We start from the raw sequence: 18,992 nt of genomic DNA, 5'->3' as shown, positions 1-18,992 counted from the left end.
CAACCTTTCTGGCACACCTCGGTTGATTTCCCGCCCACAACACGCCCAGATCCTTGGCCCATCTCCAAAATCGTGGGCACTAGCACTCCGATTTAGCCTGAAAACACCCCGTTCGCGCCGTTTATTTACATTAATAGCCATAAAAATTTAAACAGACCACACTGGAATGATCCCCAACCTCCCTGGCATGCCCCGATTGATTTTTAGCCCACAGCACATTCGAAACCCAAGCCTACCCCCGAAACCGTGGGCTATAGCACACCAATTTAGCCCAAAAATACTCCGTTCGCGCCGTTTCGCCGGTTTGTCTACCTTAATAGCCACGAAAATTTAAACAGACCACACAGTAATGATACCCAACCTCCCTGGCATGCCCCAATCAATTTTTGGCCCACAACACACTCGGACCCCAGGCCTACACCCAAAACCATAGGCTATAGCACACCGATTTATCTCGAAATTGCCCCGTTCGTGTCGTTTTGCCCGTTTGTCCACAACAATGACCATAAAAATTTCAACAGAACACACTAGGACGATCCCCAAACTCCTTGGCATGCCTTATTCGATTTTTGGCAGACAGCACACCTGGACCAAGTGCCCACCCCCAAAATTGTGAGCTATAGAACACCAATTTGGATCGAAAAAGCCCCGTTCGTTCTATTCCGCCCATTTGTCCACCCAAATGGACACAAAAATTTAAACGGAATACACTAGGGAGATACCTAACCTCCCTAGCATGCCTTGGTCGATCTTTGGCCGACAGCACACCAGGGTCCACCTCCAAAACTGTTGGCTATATAGTACACCAATTTAGCCTAAAAGGCCCTATTTATGCCGTTTCGCCCGTTTGTCCATTCAAATAGCCACAAAAATTTAAACGAACCATACTAGGATGATCCCCACCTCTCTGGATCGCCCCAATTAATTTTTAGTCCACAGTACACCCAAATCCTGGGCCAGCCCCCAAAACCATGGGCTATTGCACACCAATTTGGCCCAAAAATGCCCCGTTCCCGCCGTTTTTCCCGTTTGACCACCCAAATGGCCACGAATATTTAAACGGACAACACTGGGATGATCTCCAACCTCCCTGGCATGCCTCAGTCGATTTTCAGCCTACAAAACGCTTGGACTTTGAGCCCACCCCTAAAACCATGGACTATAGCACAACGATTTATCCCAAAAATGCTCTGTTCGTGTCATTTCGCCTGTTTGACCACCCAAATAGCCACAAAATTTAAACGGACCATGCCCAACCTCCCTGGTATGCCCCGATCTATGTTCGACCCACAGATCTCCTAGATCCTGAGACCACCCCCAAAACCGTGGGCTATAATACACCGATTTGACACAAAAATGCCCCGTTTGCGCCGTTCTGACTGTTTGTTCACCCAAATAGCTATGAAATTTAAACGGACCACACTGGGATGATTCCCAACCTCCCAGGCAGGCCTCAATCAATTTTCATCCCACAACATATCTGGACCTCGATCCCACCTCTGAAATCGTGGGCTATAGCACACTGATTAGGCCTGAAAATGCCCTGTTCGCATTGTTTCGCCTATTTGTCCACCCAAATGGCCATGAAAGTTTAAACGGACCACACTGGGATGATCCCCAACCTTTCGGGCATGCTCCAATCAATTTTTGGCCCACAGCACACCCGAAACCCGGGGCCACCCCCAAAATCAATGGCTATAACACACCAATTTGGCCTAAAAATGCCCAGTTCGTGCCATTTCGCCTGTTTGTCCACCCAAATAGCCATGAAATTTTAAATGGACCATACTGGGATGATCCCCAACCTCCTGGGCATGCATTGATTGATTTTTAGCCTACAGAATGCACGGACCCGTAGCCCACCCCTAAAATTGTGGGCTGTAGCACATTGATTTGCCCTGAAAATGCCCCGTTCGTGCTATTTTGCCTGTTTGTCCAGCCAAATAGGCACAAAAATTTGAACGAACTACACTGGGATGATTCTCAATCTCTCTGGCATGCCCCTATTTATTTTTCACCTACATCCGCTCGTAGCCTGAGCCCACCACTGAAATCGTGGGCTATAGAACACCGATTTAGCTCGAAAATGCCCCGTTCGTGCCGTTTTACCTGTTTGTCCACCCAAATGGCCACGCAAATTTAAACGGACCACACTGGGATGATACCAACCTCCCTGGAATTCCCCGATTGAGTTTCAGGCCACAGTACACTCGTATCCTGGGCCCACCCCCAAAACTATGGGCTATAGCACACCGATTTGGCAAGAAAATGCCCCGATCGCACCGTTTTTCCCATTTGTCCACCCAAATGGCCACAAAAATTTAAACAGACTATACTGGGATGATCCCTAACCTCTCTAGCACACCCCAGTTGATTCCAACCAACAGCATACCCGAACCCCAGATCTACCCCCAAAATCGTGGGCTATAGCACACCAACTAGGCCTGAAAATGCCTCTTTCACGCCGTTTTGCCCGTTTGTCAACCCAAATAGTCACAAAAATTTTAACGAACCACACTGGGATGATACCCAACCTCCCTGAATTTCCCAGGTTGATTATTGGCCTAGTGCATGCCAGGACACCGGGTCCAGCCCCAAAACCGTAGGCTATAGCACACCAATTTGGCCCAAAAATGCCCCGTTTGTGCTGTTTCGTCCGTTTGTCCACCCAAATATCGATAAATATTTAAACGAACTATACTAGATTTATCCCCAACCTCCCTGACATTCCTTGGTCAGTTTTTGGGGCACAGCACGCCCGGACCTTGGGTCCACCCGTAAAACCATGGGCTATAGCACACAGATTTGGCCCAAAAATGCCCCGTTCACGCCGTTTCATCCATTTGTCCACCCAATAGCCACAAAAATTTAAACAGACCATGCTGGGATGATCCCAAACCTCTCTGGCATGCCCCAGTCGATTTAAACCAACAATATGCCCGGACCCCGGATCCACCCCCAAAACTGTGGGCTATAGCACATCAATTAGGCCTGAAAATGCCCAGTTTTGCCCGTTTGTCCACCCAAATAGCCACCAAAATTTAAACGGTCCACACAGAGATGATACCCAACCTCCCTGGCATGCCTCAATCGATTTTCAGCCTACATGACGCCCGGACCCTAGGTCCACCCCAAAACCGTGGGCTATAGCACACCGATTTGGCCTAAAAATGCTCCGTCCGCGCCGTTTGTCCACCTAAATATCCATAAAAATTTGAACGTACTACACTAGGATAATCCCCAACCTCCTTGCCATGCCCCTATCGATTTTAGGTACACAGCACTCCCGAACCTTGGGTCTACCCCCAAAATCGTGGGCTATAGCACACTGATTTAGCTCGAAAATTTCTCGTTCGCGCTATTTCATCCGTTTGTCCACCTAAATGGCCCTAAGAAGTTAAACGGATCACACTGGAATGATTCCCAATCTCCATGGCATGCCCGATTAATTTTTAGCCAACAGCACGCCTGGACCTCGGGCTCACCCTTAAAATCGTGGGCTATTTGGCCCGAAAATGCCCCGTTCGCGCTATTTCACCCGTTTGACCCCCTAAATGGCCATGAAAATTTAAACGGGCCATACTAGGATAATACCCAACCTTCCTGGCATGACCCGAACGATTTTAGGCCCACAGCATACCCGGACCTCGGGTCCAACCCAAAACCATGGGCTATAACACACCAATTTGGCTCGAAAATGACCCGTTCATGTCGTGTCGCCTATTTGTCCATCTAAATGGCCACGAAAATTTAAACAGACCACACTAGGATAATCCCCAACCTCTCTGGCATGCCTCGATTGATTTTTGGCCCACAGGACGCCCGAACACCAGGCCCACCCCCTAAATCGTGGGCTATAGCACACTGATTTGGCTCGAAATTGCCCCATTCACACTGTTTTGCCTGTTTGTCCACCCAAATGGCCACAAAAGTTTAAGCGGACCACATTGGGATGATACCCAAACTCTTTCACATGCCCTAGTTGAATTTTCGCTGACAGTACGCCCGTACCCAGGGTCTACCCCCAAAACCGTGGGCTATACCACACCGATTTAGCCCATAAAAGCCCCGTTTGTGCTGTTCGCCCATTTTTCACCCAAATGGCCACAAAAATTTAAGCGAAATACACCGGGACGATTCGCAATCTCCCTGGCATGCCCTAGTCAATTTTTGGCCTACAGCACGCCCGAGACCACCCCCAAAATCGTGGGCTATATAGAATACCGATTTGGCTCGAAAAGAACCCATTAGCGCCGTTTTGCTCATTTGTTAACCTAAATAGCCTTAAAATTTAAACGGACCACATTAGGATTATCCCCAACCTCTATGGCATGCATCGGTTGATTTTTGACCCACAGCACGCCCTGACACCGAGCACACTGATTTAGCCCAAAAATGCCCCGTTCCCACCGTTTTGCCCATTTATATACCCAAATAGCCACTAAAATTTAAATAGGCCACACTGGGAAGATTCCCAACCTCCCTGGCACGCATCAGTCAATTTTCAGACCATAGCACGCCTGGACTCTGGGACCACCCTAACACCGTGGGCAATAGCATACCGATTTATCCCAAAAATTCCCCGTTCGCGTTGTTTCGCTCGTTTAATATTCCAAATGGCCACGAAAATTTAAACGGACCATATTGGGATGATCCCTGACCTCCCTGGCATGCCCTGATCTATTTTTGGCCCATAGCACGCCTGGACCCCGGTTCCACCCCCAAACCGTGGGCTATAACACACCTATTTGGCCCAAAAATGCCCCGTTTGTGCCGTTTTGACCGTTTGTTCACCTAAATGGCTATTAAAATCTAAACAGACCAAACTGGGATGATCGCCAACCTCTTGGGATCACCCCAATCAATTTTTGGAGCACAGTACGGACCCCGGGCCCACCCCCAAAATCGTGGGCTATAGGATATCGATTTGGCCCAAAAATGCCCTGTTCATGCTGTTTTGCCCGTTTGTTCACCCAAATGGACACGAAAAATTAAATGGATCATACTTGGATGATCCCCACCTCCCTGGCATGCCCCAGTCAATTTCAACCAACAGCATGCCCAGAACTCGGACCCACCCCCAAAATTGTGGGCTATAACACACAGGTTAGGCCTGAAAATGCCCCGTTCGAACCGTTTCGCCCATTTGTCCACCCAAATAGCCACAAAAATTTAAAATGACCACACTAGGATGATAACCAACCTCCCTGGAACACTCCAGTCAATTTTTGGCATGCAGCATGCTCGGACCCCAGGTCCACCCCCAAAATCGTGGGCTATAGCACACCGATTTTGCCTGAAAATGCCCCGTTTGCGCCGTTTTGCCAGTTTGTCCACCCAAATGGCCAGAAAAATTTAAATGGACTACACTAGGACGATCGCCAACCTCCCTGGTATGCCCCGGTCGATTTCGGCCCACAGCACGCCCAGACCCCGGGTCCACCCCTGAAACTATGGGCTACAACACACTGATTTGGCCCAAAAATGCTCTGTTTGCGCTGTTTCGTTCGTTTGTCCACCCAAATGGCCAAGAAAATTTAAAAGGACCACACTGGGATGATCCACAACCTTCCTAGCACGCCCCAGTCAATTTCAGCCAACAACATGCCTGGACCCCAGACCCACCCCTAAAACCGTGGGTTGAAAATGCCTCGTTCGCTCTGTTTTGCCTGGTTGTCCACCCAAATAGCCACGAAAATTGAAATGGTCCATGCTAGGATGATACCCAATCTCCCTGGAATTTTTTTTTGATTTTTGACCCACACCATGCCCGGACCCTGGTTTCAACCCGCAACCGTGGGCTATAGCACAATAATTTTGCCCAAAAATGCTCCGTTCACGCCATTTTACCCGTTTGTCTCCCCCAAATGGCCACAAAAATTTAAACGAACCACACTTGGATGATACCCAACCTCCGTGGCACGCCTCGATCGATTTTTAGCCCATAGCACGCCTGGACCCCGAGTTCACCCCAAAACCGTGGGCTATAGCACGCCGATTTGGCCCGAAAATGCCCCATTCACGTTGTTTGGCCCGTTTGTCTATCCAAATGGACACAAAAATTTAAAAAGACCATACTGGGATGACCCCCAGCCTCCCTGGCATGCCCCAATCAATTTTCGGCCCACAACACGCCCGAACCCCAGGCCCATCCCCAAAACTGTGGGCTATAGCACACCGATTCGATCTAAAAATGCCCCATTCATGCTGTTTTTACCGTTTGTCCACCTAAATGGCCACAAAAATTTAAACGGACCACACTAGGATGATCCCCAAACTCCCTGGAACGCCCTAGTCAATTTTTAGCTGACAGCATGCTCGAACCCCGAGCGCACCCTCAAAACCATGGGCTATAGCATATCAATTTAGCTCGAAAAAACCCCTATTCGTGCCGTTTTGTCCTTTTGTCCACCCAAATAGCCACAAAAATTTAAACGAACTACACTAGGATGATCCCTAACCTCCCTAGTACGTCTCGATCGATTTTTGGCCCACAGTAAGCACAGAACCTGGGCCTACTCCAAAAATCGTGGGCTATAGCACACCACTTTGGCCTGAAAATGCCCCGTTCATGCCGTTTTGCCCGTTTGTCCACTCAAATGGCCACAAAAATTTAGACTGAATACACTGGGATGATCCCCACCTACCTGGCATGCCCCAATTTTTTCAGCCACAGTACACTTGTTTCCCGGGCCAACCCTCGAAACCATGCGCTATAGCACACCGATTTGGCCCGAAAATGCCCCGTTCCCACCATTTTGCCCATTTGTCTTCCCAAATAACCAAAAAAAGTTAAACGGACCACACTGGGATGATCTCCAACCTCCCTGGCAAGCCTCAATCAAATTTCGGCCCATAGTATGGTTGGACTCTGGGCCCACCCTTAAAATCGTGGGCTATAGCACACCGATTTATCCCCAAAATGCCCTGTTCACATCGTTTCATCCGTTTGACCACCTAAATAGCTACAAAAATTTAAACGGACCATACTGAGATGATTCCCAACCTTCCCGAAATGCCCCAGCTTATTTTCAACCTACAGCACGCCTGGATCCTGGGCCCACCCATAAAATCGTGGGCTATAACACACCAATTTGGCCCAAAAATGCCCCATTCGCATCGTTTTGACCATTTTTTCACCCAAATGGCTATGAAAATTTAAATGGACCATACTGGGAGGATCCCCAAACTCCCTGGCATGCCCCGATTGATTTTTACCCACATCACATCCGGGCGTTGGTCCCATCCCCAAAATCGTGGGCTATAGCACATCGATTTGGCCTGAAAACGCCCCGTTTGCACCGTTTCACCTGTTTATCCACCCAAATAGCCACAAAAATTTAAACAAACCATACTGGGACGATCTCCAACCTCCCTGGCATGCCCCGATCGATTTTTGACCCACAGCATGCCCGGACCCAGGGTCCACCCTCAAAACAGTGGGCTATAGCACATCGATTTGGCCCCAAAACACCCCGTTCGCGCCGTTTCACCCGTTTGTCCATCCAAATAGACACAAAAATTTAAACGAATTATACTGGGATGATCCCCAGCCTCCCTGGCATGCCTCAGTCGATTTTTGACCTACAGAATACCCAAAACCCGGGCCTACTCCAGAAACCATGGGCTATAGGATACCGATTTGGCTCAAAAATGCCCCACTCATGCCGTTTCCTCAATTTGTCTACCCAAATAGCCACGAAAATTTAAACGGACCACACTGGGATGATCCCCACCTCCCTTTCATACCCCAATTAATTTTTAGCCTATAACACACCCGGATCTCAGGCCCACCACCAAAACCATGGGCTATAGCACACTGATTTGATCCGAAAATGCCCCGTTCCCACCGTTTTGCCCGATTGACCACCCAAATGGCAATAAAAAATTAATGGACCACACGGGGACGATCCCCAACCTCCTTGGTATGCTTTAGTTAATTTTCAGACCACATCACGCCTGGACTTCGGGCCCACCCTAACACCGATTTAACCAAAAATGCCACATTCACATCATTTCGCCTGTTTAACCACCTAAATGGCCACCAAAATTTAAACAAACTATACTGGGATGATCCCCAACCTCCCTGGCATGCCTCGGTCTATTTTCTGCCCACAGCACGCCTGGACCCCAGTCCCATCCCCAAAATCATGGGCTATAACACACCGATTTGGCTCGAAAATGCCTTGTTTGCGCAATTTTGACTGTTTGTCCACCCAAATTGCTATTAAAATTTAAAAGGACCACACTGGGATGATCGCCAACCTCTTGGGCATGGCTCGGTAAAATTTTAGCCCATAGTACTCTTGTACCCCGAGCCCACCCCCAAAATTGTGGGTTATAGCATATAGATATGTCCCGAATATGCCCTGTTAGTGCCGTTTTGCCAGCTTGTCCACCCAAATAGCGACAAAAATTTAAACAAACTAAACTAAGTTGATCCCCAACCTCCCTGGCATGCCCCGGTCGATTTTCGACCTACAGAATACTCATAACCTGAGCCCATCCCTGAAACCGTGGGCTATAACACACCAATTTGCCCCGAAAATGCCCCGTTAGCACCATTTTACCTGATTGTCCACCCAAATGGCCACGGAAATTTAAACGGACCATATTAGGATGATCCCCAACCTCCGTGGCATGCTCCAGTCGATTTCAATTAACAGCATGCTCGGACCTCGATCCCACCCCCAAAACCGTGGGTTATAACACGCTAATTAGGCCTAAAAATGCCCCATTCGTGTCGTGTCGCCCGTTTGTCTACCCAAATAGCCACAAAAATTTAAACTTACCATACTGGGACAATAACCAACCTCCTTGGCACACCCCAGTTGATTTTTGGCCCGCAGCACGTCCGAACCCTGGGTCCACCCTAAAAATCGTAGGCTATAGCACATCGATTAGGACTACAAATATCCCGCTCGCGTCGTTTTGCCTATTTTTCCACCCAAATAGCCACGAAAATCTAAACGGACCACACTGGGATGATAACCAACCTCCCTGGCACCCCAGTCAATTTTTGACCCACAGCACGCCCGGAGCCCGAGTGTACCCCTAAAATCGTGGGCTATAGCTCACTGATTTAGCTCAAAAATAGCCCGTTTGTGTTGTTTTGCCCGTTTGTCCACCTAAATGGCCATGAATATTTAAACGGACAACACTTAGATGATCCCCAACCTCCATGGCATGCCCTGGTCAATTTTCAGTCCACATCAAGCACGAACCCTGGGTCCACCCGTAAAACCATGGGTTATAGCATGTCGATTTGGCCTAAAAATGTTCCGTTCGCGCCGTTTCATCTGTTTGTCCACCCAAATAGCCAAGAAAATATAAACGGACCACTCTGGGATGATCCTCAACCTCCCTGCCACACCCCAGTCGATTTCAACCAACAGCATGCCCAAAACCTAAACCCACCCCCAAAACTGTAGGCTATAGCACACCGATTAGGCCTAAAAAAGCCTTGTTCGCACCGTTTATTCACCCAAATAGCCACAAAAATTTAAATGGTCCACACTAGAATGATACACAACCTCCCTGGCACGCTCCGGTCAATTTTCGTCCCACAGCACACCCGAACCCCAGGTCCACCCCTGAAACTGTCGGCTATAGCACACTGATTTAGCTCGAAAATACCCCGTTCATGATGTTTCGCCCATTTGTCCATGCAAATGGCCAAAAAAATTTAAACGAACTATAATGGGATGATCCCCAACCTCCCTGGTATTCCCCGATCAATTTTTGGCCCACAACACGCCCGAACCCTAGGCCCACCCAAAAAACAGTAGGCTATAGCACATCGATTTGGCCCCAAAACACCTCGTTTGCGCCGTTTCATCCGTTTGTCTATCGAAATAGCCACAAAAATTTAAATGAACCATACTGGGATGATCCCCAACCTCCCTGGTATGCCTCGGTCAATTTTTTGCCCACACCAAGCCCGAAACCTAGGCCTACTCTAGAAACCGTGGGCTATAGCACACCATCTTGGCTTGAAAATGCCCTGTTCATGCCGTTTTGCCCATTTGTCCTCCCAAATGGCTACAAAAATTAAAACGGACCACACTGGAATGATCACCACCTCTCTTGCACGCGCTAATTAATTTTTAGCTCACAACACACTCGAATCTCGAGCCCATCTCCAAAACTATAGGCTATAGCACACTGATTTGGTCCAAAAATTCCCCGTTCCCACCGTTTTGACCGTTTATCTACCCAAATGGCCACTTAAATTTAAACGGACCACACTGGGATGATCCCCAATCTCCATGGCATGCATCAATCAATTTTCAGACCATAGCACGCCTAGAATCTGGGCCCACCCTAAACACCGTGGGTTATAGCACACTGATTTATCTCAAAAATGCCCCGTTCGCATTGTTTCACCCGTTTAACGTCCCAAATGGCCACAAAAATTTAAACGGACCATACTAGAATGATCCCAAACCTCCCTGGCATGCCCCGGTCTATTTTTGGCCCATAGCATGCCTGGACCCCGGTCCCACCCGAAAAACCGTGGGCTATAACACACCGATTAGGCCCGAAAATGCCCTGTTCGCGCCGTTTTGACCGTTTGTTCACCCAAATGGCTATTAAAATCTACACGAACCATACTGGGATGATACCCAACCTCTTGGGCTCACCCCGATCAATTTTTGGCCCACAGTACGCACAGACCGCGAGCCCACCCCTAAAATCGTGAGCTATAGGATATCGATTTGGCCCGAAAATGCCCCATATGTGCTGTTGAGCCCCGCTGTGATTTTGTTATTTTATCACCTTAATTAGGCTTTAGTATAAATAGCATCTTTTAGGGTTTCATTCATAACTTCGAAAGCAGCTTTTGACATTTTGTAACTTAGTAAAGGGGAGTTCACTTGTTTTTGACTCTCTTAACTTAGAATTCAATTTTTCATCCTTTTATTTAGTTGTGGGAAATTCTTATTTTACTTGAAGGAGAAACAACTTTGAATTTCATCTTTTATAAGTTCACTTGCTTTAAGTTATGAATTTAATCTTTGTTATCTCTTTCTATCTTATGAGCAACTAAAACCCACAACTAGGGTTGTGAGATCTATGATTATTATTTCATTGATTTAATAGTTGGATTTGGGTTTGAGTGATTGTGGGAACGTCTTGAAATTCTGTTGTTCTAACTTGAATCTATTGGTTGCAAACATTAGGTTATGCCTTAGGTTTTATTTGCTTCTAACGAAGAAATAGACTAGAGGTCATGGATTATCAATAGGGACTCAGAAGCTACAAACCTTCTGTTTAATGATTGATGCCGTAACAGGATCAATCTACCTGAGATAACATCCGGTTAGAAATAGATAAGTTATCTAAGTTTGAGAGAATTAGATAATAAATTGTCTGGTGAGGTCGAGAGATAAGTCAGATAGTATCATCGGCAGGGATAATCTGCTGTTCCCACCTATCACGATAATCTTGAACAATTATTATTCAATGGAGATTAATAGTCATAGTGATCACAAACCTAGTTTCTCTATATCATTGATTCGAAATATTGAAATCTAAGTTTTGAGTTCTAAAATAAGTTGTAATGTTAAAATTTGTTTGATTGATGAAAAACCCCTATTTTGTCTTTTCTTATTATTTATTTGAATTTAACTTGTAGCTATAGTTTCGAACTAGTTTAATCGCCACTCACATTGTTCCCTGTGGATTTGACCCCGACTTCGAAGTTGGGTAAATATATTGACGACGACCGCCTTGTACTTATTTGAGGTGTAAGTTGAGCGTTATCATTCACCAAAATGGCTATGAAAATTTAAACGGACCACACTGGGAGGATCCCCAACCCCCTAGAGAGCCATGATTGATTTTTGTCCCATGGCACGTCCGGACCTCGGTCCCACCCCCAAAATCGTGGGCTATAGCACACCGATTAGGCCTGAAAATGCCCTGTTTTCATCGTTTCGCTTGTTTATCCACCCAAAAAGCGACGAAAATTTAAACGGACCATACTGGGACTATCCCCAACCTCCCTGGTATGCCTCAGTTGATTTTCTACCCACAGATCGCCCGGACCCTGGGCCTACCCCTGAAACCGAGGGCTATAGCACACTAATTTGGCCTAAAAATGCCCCGTTCGCGCCATTTTGCCAGTTTTTCCACCCAAATAGCCACAGAAATTTAAATAGACCATACTGGGATGATCCCCAACCTCCCGAACACGTTTCGATCAATTTTCAACCTACAGCATGCATGGAACCAGGCCCACCCCCAAAATCGTGGGCTATAGCACATCGATTTGGCCTGAGAATGCCCCGTTCATGTCGTTTCGCTCGTTTGTCCACCTAAAAAGCCACAAAAATTTAAACGGACTACACTGGGATAATCCCCAACCTCCCTGGCATCACTCGATCAATTTTTGGCCTACCGAATGCTCGTACTCCAGGCCCAACCCTGAAACCGTCGACTATAGCACACTGATTTGGCCTACAAATGTCCCGTTCTCATCGTTTCGCCTATTTGTCCTTCCAAATATCCACGAAAATTTAAACAGAGCACACTGGGATGATCCCCACCTCCCTGGAATGCCCCGATTGATTTTTATCCCATAGTACGCTCGGTTTTACCCCCAAAACTGTGGGATATAGCACACTGATTTGGGCAAAAAATGCCTCGATCACGCCGTTTCACCCGTTTGTCCACCCAAATGGCCACGAAAATTTAAATGGACCACACTGAGATGATACCCAACTTCCCAGCATGCCACGATCCATTTTTGGCCCATAGCACGCTCGAACCCCAGGTCCACCCTAAAAAATGTGGGCTACAGCATACCGACTTGGCCCAAAAATGCCCTGTTCGCGTTGTTTTTCCTATTTGTCCACCTAAATTGCGACGAAAAGTTAAACAGACCATACTAGGATAATCCTCAACATCCCTGGCATACCCTGGTTGATTTTTGGCAAACAGCACGCCCGAACCCCGAGTTCACCCTTGAAACAGTGGGCTATAGTAGATCGATTTGGCCTAAAAATGCCCCGTTCGTGCCGTTTTATCCGTTTGTCCACCCAAATGTATACAAAAAGTTAAACGGACCATACTGGGATGATCATCAGCCTTCTTGGAATGTCTAGTTAATTTTTGGCCCTTAGCATGCTCGGACCCTGGGCCCACCCCTAAAATCGTGGGCTATAGCACACCAATTCTGCCTGAAAATCCCCCGTTCGCGCTGTTTTACCCATTTATTCCCCCAAATGGCCATGAAATTTTGAACCGACCATACTGGGATGATCCCCAACATCCCTGGCATGCCCCAGCCAATTTTTGACCCACCGAATGCCCAAACCCTAAGCCCATCCCCTAAACCATGGGCTATAGCGCAACGATTTTTCACGAAAAAGCCTCGTTCTTACTGTTTCACCCGTTTCTCCACCCAAATGGCCATGAAAATTTAAACGGACTATACTGACACAATCTCCAACCTCTCTGGCATGCCCCGATTGATTTTTGGCCCACAGCACGCCTAGACCCCGGGCCCACCCCCGAAATCGTGGGCTATAGCACACCTATTTAATTCAAAAATGTCTCGTTCGTGCCGTTTCGACCCTTTCTCCACCCTAATGGTCACAAAAATTTAAATGGACCATACTAGGACGATCCCCAACCTTCCTAGCACATCTCGATAGATTTTAGAACTACAGTACGCCCGAACCCAAGGCCCAGCCCCCAGATTGTGGGCTGTAGCACACTGATTTGGCCCTGAAAATGCCCCGTTCGAGTCGTTTCGAGCATTTGTCCACACAAATGGCCATGAAAATTTAAATGGACTATACTAGGACATCCCTAACCTCCCTCATATGCCTCGATCAAATTTTAGCCCACAACACACTCGGACCTCGGGCCCACCCCCAAAACTGTTGGCTATAGCACACCGATTTGGCCTGAAAATACCCCATTCGTCTCCGTTTCTCCCGTTTGTCCACCCACATGGCCATGAAAATTTAAACAGACCACACTGGGATGATCCCTAACCTCCTTGGCATGCCCTGATCGATTTTTGGCCCACAGCATGCCCGAACCCCGGGCCCACCGCTGAAAGCGTGGGTTATAGCACACCGATTTAGCCCTAAAATACCACGTTCGCATCGTTATTCTCGTTTATCCACCCAAATGAACACAAAAACTTAAATAGACCACACTGGGGAAATCTCCAACCTCCTTGGCACACGCCGATCAATTTTTCACCCACAGCACGTACGAACCATAAGCCCAACCCCAAAACTGTGGGCTGTAGCACACCGATTTGCCCTAAAAATACCCCGTTCATGCTGTTTCACCTGTTTTTCCACCCAAATAGCCATGAAAATTTAAACAGACCACACTGGGTCGATCCCCAACCTCCCTAGCACACCCTGGTTGATTTTTGGCCTACAGCACACCCGGACCCTGGGTCCACCCCCAAAACTATGGGCTATAGCACATTGATTTGGCTAGAAAATGCCCCGTTCGTGCTGTTTGGCCCATTAGTCCACCCAAATGGCCACAAAAATTTATACGGATCGTACTGCAATGGTCCCCAACTGCCCTGACATACTCCGATCGATTTTCAGCCCATAGCACGCCCAGATCCCGGGTCAATCCCCGAAATTGTGGGCTATAACACACCGATTTAGCCCAAAAATGCCACGTTCGCGCCGTTTCGCCCGTTTGTCCACCTAAATGGCCACAAAAATTTAAACGGACCACACTGGGACGATCCCAACCTCGGTGGCATGCCCAAATTGATTTTTAGCCCACAGCGTGCTCGGACTGAAGGCCAACCCCCAAAACCTTGGGCTATAGCACACCAATTTAGCTCGAAATAGCAATAAAAATTTAAACGGACCACACTGAGATAATCCCCAACCTTCCTGGTATACCCCGATCAATTTTCATCCTATAGCACACTCGGACCACGGGCCCATCCCGCAAACTATGGGCTATAATACACCAATTTGGCTCGAAAATGCCATATTTTCCTCGTTTCGTCTGTTTGTCCATCCAAATGACCACAAAAATTTAAATGGACCATACTGGGACGATCCTCAAACTCCCTGGCATGCCCTAGTCGATTTTCATCCCACAACACTCCCGGATCCCAGGCCCACCCCTGTAATAGTGGGCTATAGCACACCAATTTGGCCCGAAAAAGCCCTGATCACATCGTTTCGCCCGTTTGTCCACCCAAATGGCCATAAAAATTTAAACGGACCACACTGGGACGATCCCCGACCTCCCTGGCAGAACCCAGTCAATTTTTAGCCCATGACACGCCTGGACCCCCACCCCCATAACCAAGGGAAATAGCACACCGATTTGGCCCAAAAATGCCCGACGTACCATTTCATCAGTTTGTCCACCCAAACGGCCATGAAAATTTAAAAGGACCATACTGAAATGATCCCCAACTTCTCTGGTATGCTCTGGTTGATTTTTGGCCCACAGAATTCCTGGACCTCGGGTCCACCCCTAAAACTATGGACTATAACACTCCGATTTGTCTCGAAAATGCCCCGTTCGCACCGTTTTGCTCGTTTGTCTATCCAAATGGCTACGAAAATTTAAATAGACCATACTGGAATGATTCCCAACCTCCCTAGCAAGCCCCGATCAATTTTTGGCACACATCACGCCTGGACCCTGGGCCCAACCCCAAAACCGTAGGGTATAGCACACTAATTTATCCCGAAAATGACCCGTTAGTGCCGTTTCCCCCGTTTGTCCACCGAAAAAGCCAGAAAAATTTAAGAGAACAATACAGGTACAATCCCCAATCTCCTTGGCAAGCCTCGATCAATTTTTGGCTAACAACATGCCCGAACCCCGAGCTCACCCTCGAAACCATGGGCTATAGCACATCGATTTGGTCCAAAATTTCCCTATTCATGCTATTTTGCTTGTTTGTCCACCCAAATGGCTACAAAAATTTTAAAAAACCATACTGGGAGGATCCATAACCTCCCTGGCAAGCCCCGATTGATTTTCGGCCCACAGCACGCCCGGACCCCAGGCCCACGCTCAAAACTGTGGGCTATAGCACACCGATTTACCCCAAAAACGCCCAATGTGTATCGTTTTTCCCGTTTGTCCACCCAAATAGCCACAAAAATTTAAGCGGACCACACTGGGAAGATCCTTAGCCTCCCTGGCATGCCTCGGTAGATTTTGGCTTACAGCACGTCCGGACCCCAGGCCTACCCTAAAACCATGGGCATAGTACACCGATTTGGCCCGAAAACGCCGCGTTTATGCCGTTTTGCTCGTTTGTCCACCCAAATGGCCGCGAAAATTTAAACAGGCCATACTGGGATAATCTCCAACCTCCCATGCATGCCTCGATTGATTTTTGCCCCACATCACACCCGAACCCCGAGCCCAACTCTAAAAATGTGGGCTATAGCACAACGATTTAGCTTGTAAAGGCCTCGTTCGCGCTGTTTTGCCTGTTTGTCCACCCAAATAGCCACGAAAATTAAAACAGACCATACTGGTACGATCCCCATCCTTGCTAGCACGCCTCAGTTGATTTTTGGCCAACAGTACACCCGGACCCTGGGTCCACCCCCAAAATCGTGGGCTATAGCGCATCGATTTGGCCCGATAAATGCCCCGTTCGTGCTGTTTCGCCCGTTTGTCCACCCTAACGGCTACGAAAATTTAGATGAAACACACTGGGATGATCCCCAACCTCCATGGCATGCCTCAAATGATTTTTGACCCGCAGCACCCCCGGACCCAAGGCCCACCCCCAAAACTATGATCTATAGCACACCAATTTAGCCTAGAAATGCCCTGTTCGCGTTGTTTTGCCCGTTTGTCTGTCCAAATGGCCACATAAATTTAAACGAACAACATTGGGATGATCCCTAACCTCCTTGGCATTCTACGGTTAATTTTTAGGCCACAGCACCGCCGAACCCGAGGCCAACCTCGAATCGTGGGCTATAGCACACCGATTTGGGCCGAAAATGCCCCGTTCACTCCGTTTCGCCCATTTATCCACCCAAATGGCTAAAAAAATTTAAACAAACAACATTGGGATGATCCCTTACCTTCCTTGCATGCCCAAGTCAATTTTCAGCCTACAGCACGCCCGAACCTCGGGTTCGCACCAAAACCACAGGCTATACCACATTAATTTGGCCCGAAAATGTCCCGTTAGTGATGTTTCGCCCATTTATTCAACCAAATGGCCACAAAAATTTGAACGGACTTTTCTGGTACTACCCCAAACCTCCTTGGCATGCCCTGGTCATTTATCAATACACAGCACACCTGAACCCTTGGCCCACCTTTAAAACCGTGGGCTATAACATATAAATTTAGCCCAAAAATGCCCTATTCACGCCATTTCGCCCGTTTGTCCACCCAAATGTCCATAAAATTTTAAATGAACCACACTGGAATGATCTCCAACCTTTTTGGCATGCCCCAGTCGATATCAACAAATAGCATCCCCGGACTCCTGACCCACCCACGAAATCGTGGGCTATAGCACACTGATTAGGCCTGAAAACGTCCCGTTTCGCCCGTTTGTCCACCCAAATAGCCATAAAAATTTAAACGGTCCACACAGGGATGATACCTAACCTCCTTGGCATGCCTTGGTCGATTTTCAGCCCACAGCACGCCCGGACCCGTGGTCCACCCCCAAAATCGTGAGCTATAGCACATCGATTTGGCTAAAAAATGCTCCGTCCGCGCCGTTTTGCCCGTTTGTCCACTTAAATAGCCACAAAAATTTAAACGAACTACATAGGACAATTCCCCAACCTCCCTGCCACACCCCAATCGATTTTTGGCCTACAGCATGTCCGGACCCCTAGTGCACCCCTGAAAACGTTTGCTATAGCACACCGATTTGGCCCAAAAATGCCCCGTTCGCGCTGTTTCATTCGTTTGTCCCCCTAAATGGCCATGAAAAGTTAAACGGACCACACTGGGACGATCTCTAACCTCCCTGGCATGCCCGATAAATTTTTTGCCAACAGCACGCTCGGACCCCGGGCCCACCCCTAAAACCATGGGCTATAGCACACTAATTTGGCCCGAAAATGCCTCGTTCGTGGTATTTCACCTGTTTGTCCTACCAAATGGCCCGGTCGATTTTAGGCCTACAACACGCCCGGAATCCAAGTCCACCCCTGAAACTGTGGGCTATAACACACCCATTTAGCCTGAAAATGCCCCGTTCACACCATTTCTCCCATTTTCCCACCTAAATAGCCACAAAAATTTAAATAGACCATGTTAGGATGATCCCCGACCTCTATGGCATGCCTCGATCGATTTTTGTCCCATAGCACGCCCGGATCCGAGGCCCACCCCCTAAATCGTGGGCTATAGAACACCGATTTAGCCCAAAAATGCCCCGTTCACGCTGTTTTGCCCTTTTGTCCACCAAATGGCCACGAAAATTAAAACGGACCACACTGGAATGATCCCCAAACTCCTTGGCATGCCCTAGTCGATTTTTAGCCTACATCATTCCCGGAACTAGGGCCCACCCCTAAAACCGTAGACTATAGCACACTGTTTTTGCCTAAAAAAGCCTCGTCCATGCCGTTTCACCCATTTCTCCACCCAAATGGCCACAAAAATTTAAACGTATCACACTGGAAGGATCCCCAACCTCACTGGCATGCCCCGTTCAATTTTTGGCCTACAAAACGCTCAGGCCTCGGGCTCACCCTTAAAATCGTGGGCTATCGCACACCAATTTGTCCAGAAAATATGTCGTTTGTGCTGTTTCGATCGTTTGTCTATACATATGGCACCAAAAATTTAAACGGACCAATCTTGGATGATCCTCAACCTTCCTAGCATGCCCCGATCAATTTTCAGCCCACAACATGCCCAAACCCTGGGTCCACACCTAAAATCGAGGGCTATAGCTCACCGATTTGGCCCAAAAATGCCATGTTCATGCTGTTTCGCCTATTTTTCTACATAAATGGCCACGAAAATTTAAGCGGACC

The sequence above is a fragment of the Capsicum annuum genome, chromosome 11 (genome assembly GCF_002878395.1).
Source record: "Capsicum annuum cultivar UCD-10X-F1 chromosome 11, UCD10Xv1.1, whole genome shotgun sequence".
NCBI classification, from domain to species: Eukaryota; Viridiplantae; Streptophyta; class Magnoliopsida; order Solanales; family Solanaceae; genus Capsicum; species Capsicum annuum.
Note: the sequence above shows the minus strand (reverse complement) of the source record.